This window comes from Myotis brandtii, unplaced genomic scaffold, assembly GCF_000412655.1.
Source record: "Myotis brandtii unplaced genomic scaffold, ASM41265v1 scaffold402, whole genome shotgun sequence".
Lineage (NCBI taxonomy): Eukaryota > Metazoa > Chordata > Mammalia > Chiroptera > Vespertilionidae > Myotis > Myotis brandtii.
The window spans coordinates 1,424,252-1,429,939 of record NW_005365441.1 but is presented as its reverse complement, the minus strand read 5'-3'; positions in this window follow the sequence as shown (position 1 = coordinate 1,429,939).

Sequence of the window (5,688 nt, the reverse complement as noted above, 5' to 3'; positions counted from 1 at the left end):
CCTGTCAGGTCAGCATGTGGCCCCTTTCGTCCACGTGGGACACCAGCTAAGCTAGCTGGATGGTGAAAGGCTGGACTGGACTAACCTTTAATATGGCACAGAATCTCTGGACATTGGCCCTATTTCTGGCCCTGATTTTTCATGGTGGGACAGAGATGGGACATTGGAAATCCAGGTGCCATTTATTTTTACCCAAATTAATCTTATCACCAGACCTCATCCTCCCCTGTGGGTCCCCAAAATGCTTCTTCTTATGACACTGCAAGAACCCTACTTCCATTGCCAACAGGACTTTTAAATCTATTTGAGCTTTTTCTTTAAACTCTGGAAAATAGTCTCTAAAAGCCTAATGGCCCATTCTCATCTCCTTTGTTTTCCTGATAGGAGTCTTCAAAGTGGAGGCTGTCATGCTCACTTCCAATAGTTCAAAAAAAGAACTGCTGGAGGCCTTCACCTTGGAGCTCAGGTGCCATACAGGTTTTTAGTGATCAGAACACAGAGAAAAAGCCTTCTTGTTCCACTTAACACTCAGGGTTTCTGTGACTGCAGACTATAGGCATCTGATGAAACATTCAGACCTGAGGACTAGCAATCAGAACCCCGAGTAAATGGGGAAAGTGTTTTTTAATCAGAGTTTTTGTTCAGAATTCCAGTTGCTGATTTGGGGGGGTTAAAGGGTGGGTTTTAGAGCTCCTAAAAAATTCTCAAAAAAACAAAAAAAAAACCAAAACCCATCCCCAAACAAAATCCTAAATAGGGAGAAATGGCTGTTTGGAAGAATTAAATGAACTGAGTAAATTTAGAGATGCTACACACTGCATTTCCCATGTGACAGTTCATATCACCCACCAACATGTGGTCATAGTCTTCGTGGTGCCTTGGGTTAAGCAAAACAGATGCAACGAAGTTTAAATTATTTGAATTTTTTTAGCTCTAGATAGCAGAATGAATACATACGATTATCACCCTTCACAAGATGTAGCCTGATCAAGAGAAAAGAGTGTTTTTCTGGGTCTTTAAAAGAGAGAGGAGGGAGAATAAAGAAGGGAGAATAAAGATGCCCTTGTCCAATCAGAAACAGAACAGTGATATAGAAGATTTGAAATGCAGAGGGCAGGTCCAAAAGTGGTTGAAGAATCTTATGGCCAAAAGAAAATGAGAATTAAGACAATTGATAAAAGGTGGTCAAGAAAGGAACCTAATCTGAATTGCATACTTCAACTCAGTTAAAAAAGGCACTAATTGAGACAATATGGAAGAATGGGGATTAACAATAGCTATATATTAGAAACACAAAAGGTTTTTCAAACATATGGATCCTCAGAATTCTTATGAAATCAACTAGATCAGAATGCCTGTAGGTGGAGGACTAGGCAATTGCATTTTTAAAAATGTTTTTATTGATAACTGTAGTATATGTCAAGGTTGAGAATCATAACCATGTAAAATTCATGAAATGAAGATCTTAAAGAGGCTAACAAAGCACAGTGAAAATAATGAAGTACCTGGAACCATGAAGTTGTGGAAGAAGTGAGATATTTGTATTTGGTATTTAATTAGTGGGACAGTTTAGTGTTACTGAAATGAGGTAACACACCACTTTATGACAGGGAGAGGAAGTGCCATTTCAAAATATTCACTGAAGTTGGGCTATGGCCCAGAGAATGAAGTGTACATAAAATTAATATATTCAAAGTCACTTGGATGTAGAGCAACTATTTAATCACTTTAATATGGTTTCCTAGAAGTGGTAACTCAGTCTGGCTCTTACAGAAGAATTTTGTAAAGATAAGAGGAGGTGTTTTGGAGAACATAGTTGAAAAGATACTTACCACCATACTAAATTATTTCTATATGGGAGCACCTAAATTTTGAGGCATCAAACACACTAGAACAAACATAAGGATGTGAGGGGTGCGGGGCAAACTAATAGAAATAGGAACACAGTTGTTTAATGGCTATTCACTTTACTAACTATAGATAAGAGGTTTTCTTACAAACCCTGGGAAGCTGGAGAATGTACTGCAAGAAGAAAAACAGAGCTGTAAAAAGCTAAGAGATGCCTTGGAGCTCAGATGGGCCCATTGCTAAGAAAATAAAATGCATTTTGAGAACAAGACAAAGGACAGGACACACTTTGATTTGGTTGAGGCACCTGGACCCTGACTGACTCCAGAAGTTTGCTTTAGGAATGCTGACCATTCTCTGGTCCCAGGAACTGGAGGACCCTGCAGCCCTCATTCTGCCTCCTTCCTGCTTGCATGCAGCTCTTTCTTTATCCCTATACAATCAGCCAGCTGGTAGGAGCTGTTAGAACAGAATTTACAGGATGACCTGTTGTTCTCTCCATTATTGGAATGAATGCTCATATATGATTCAACCTGGTTTATGCTTAATTTGGCTCAAGTAGTGACAGGTGGCCCAGACCCATTTTGTGTCTGGTTTCAGATGTTTGGGACACTATTGTTGATGACCTAGCATTCTCTGTCATACTCTGTTACTTTAGGTAAATCATTTAATCTCTCAATGCCTCCATGATTTGGTAACAGAATAAAATGCTTACTCTCTCTAATGGCCTGAAGGCCAATAGCTCCTACTACAAATATGCTAAATAATGAGAGTTCTGATTTAGTCTCAAACAGCCTGATTGTCAGAAAAGAGGTGGGGAATTATACACAAAATAATGACTGGTTTTCAAAGATTCACAGGAGTCTCCATAACTGGACTCATATCAGCAGAGGTGTTGAGAAATTGTAACTGAATTTTATTTTTTAATATGACCTCTTTTCCATTCTTTCCTTTTGATTCAGATTGGCCTCACTCAGCACCCTGACTCACCTGCCTCCTTTTCCCTTGCAAGGACCACTTTCTTAAGCATTAAGCCCTCAGGAAAAACTGGGGATAGCATCTGGGCTTCAGTTGTGTTGAGCTGCAGGCCCAGAAAAGCAAGGAAACCAGATGATGGGTTGATATGCACTGATCAATGACCCTCTACCCTAGCACCAACCAGTCAGTAAAGACCATGACCCTGTCCATGACCCCAACTTCCTTAGCCACCGTGATTAATGATTTTCCCCCAGTAATACTTAGCTCCTGGAAGACATTGGGGAGCCAGGTCTTTGAGCATTTCTCACCTTTCTGGGCATGGGCTACTTCTTAAAAATGAAGCTTTACTTTCTTTGTTGCAAGCTTCTGTTCCTGTCTTATTGGGCTTTGATGCATGCAGGCAAACCGATCCTGTTAGTCCTGCAATAAAAGTTCACACTCTTCCTTGGATCCCTTTTGATGCCTACCTGTCTATGTCCAGCACCCTTAATAATATGAGAGGCCTGGATTCCAGGCTTTCTTAAGATGAATTTGAGAAATAGTCCTGCTGATAGATATTAATAAAGGAAGGAAGCAAAGGGAATCAGATAGTACATAATAATCTAAGGAGATGAGTTGAATAATAAACCCGCTGCACAAAGAAGTTGCAGCATTCATAGGCTCCTCAGAGGATTGTTGCATCCTCCACCCTTGGAACCTAATCCCAGAAGTGGGAAAAAATCCTTATCCTATATAATAAAGAGGTAATATGCAAATTGACTGTCATGCCCTCACACAAGATGGCCACCCCCATGTCGTCACAAAATGGCCACCACAAGATGGCTAGCAGGGAAGGACAGTTGGAGGTGACCAGGCCAGCAGGGTAGGGCAGTTGGGGGGGACCAGCCTGCAGGGGAGGGCAGTTAGGTGTGACTGGGCCTGCAGGGGAGGGCAGTTGGGGGCAATCGGCTGGCAGGAGAGCAGTTAGGTGTCGATCAGGCTGGCAGGGGAGCAGTTAGGGGGAGATCAGGCTGGCAGGTGTGGTTAAGGACAGATGTGGTTAAGGACAATCAGGCAGCCCAGTGGTTAGGAGCCAGCAGTCCTGGATTGTGAGAGTAATGTCCGACTGCCGGTTTAGGCCCGATGTGGGATCGGGCCTAAACTGGCAGTCGGACATCACCCAAGGGGTCCCAGATTGGAGAGGGTGCAAGCCTGGCTGAGGGACACTCACCACTCCACCCCCTGTGCACAAATTTTGTGCACCGGACTGCTAGTAAATAATAAAATGGCAATTAATACATATCTATCAACTATTGAATCTAAAAATCAAAATAAATGTACAAGGAATCTAATGAACAAAATAAACTGATGAATAAAATAGAGCCAGAGGCATGGAAACATGGAACAGACTGACAGATCTCAGAGGGAAGGCAGGGAGCAGAAAAGATTAACCAAAGAACATATACATATATGCATTATCTGTGGACACAAGCAAAAGGGTGGTGAAGGCCTGTGGCAGGGTGGGTACCAGATGGACAGGGGTAATGGGAAAAAAGGAAGACATCTATAATACTTTCAACAATCAAGATTTTAAAAAATATGGGCCTGTAACAATTTCATTTATAACATGGAGATAATTTTAATAATACCCAACTCATAGAGTTTGGGGAGAGTAATTGGCTAAACCTTAAAATAATTCCCAGAACATCATAACCTTAATAGACATTATGAATTTGTATTAAATAGCCTATATAATAAGAGGTTAATATGCAAATTGTTCCTATGGGCGGGAGTTGGACCAACAAGGAATTAGTTGTGCGCTGATACCAGGGGGTGGCACAGAACATGGTGGGCATCAGTGATGTGGCACTGGGATCTGACAGCAGTGGAGGCACTTCCAGCCCCAATGGTCCCCGATGAGAGTGGGATCACGGCAGGTTGGTGGAGCAGGTGAGCAGGCAGTGCCAGGCCAAGGTGGGTGCGAAGGGAGGCCCTGGCTGGCAGTCCGCGTAAGGGAAGCCCTGACCAGCAGTGGTGGCAGGCAGCCGGGGGAAGTGAGTCCCCGGCCAGTAGCTGGCAGCCACTAGGGACCATACCTATGCACAAATTTTGTGCACTGGGCCTCTAGTACATTATATAATTATATCAGGAACCATATTTGATCACTACATATAAAATATTATACTTAGTAGGTTTATATACTAACTTCATCCATGGCTTACATATGGTGTAGATTCCATGATTGTGTTCCATATTGATGAAATAGATGCTAACATCACACAGTCAGTAACTGATCATACTCGAAAAGGATCATAGCACTGTCTGACTCTTAACCTTTGACCTGGTAGTGTTCCAAGTTGCTTCTGCATCTAATCTACACTAATAAAAGAGAAACATGCAAATTGGTGTCACTCCACTACACCCACAAGCCACACCCACCAGCCAATCAGGATTGACTATGCAAATTAACCCAACCAAGATGGCAGCGGCCATGGAGCTGATGCAAGCAGGAGGCTTGGGTTGCCTCTGGCGATGGAGGAAGCCAAGCTTCCCACATGCCCTGGCCAGCCCTGGCCTCCGCTCAAGGCTACAAAGTTTCAATTATAGAAGATAAATAAATCCCAGATAACTGCTTCGCTCCGCTCGAGGAAGCGCTGAAAAAAAAGAAAAGAAAAATGGAGGGGCTGGGAGCTTGGGTCGCCAGGGGCCATGGCCAGCCTGTAAACAGCCATCAGCCCCTCACCCAAGCTGGCCAGGCATCCGAGAGGGGACCCTCACCCTGAAGGGGCTGTGGCCAGCATTCAAACAGCCATCAGCCCCTCACCCAGGCTGTCCACACACCCCCAGCGGGGACCCTCACCCCATGGGGGCATGGCTGGCCTG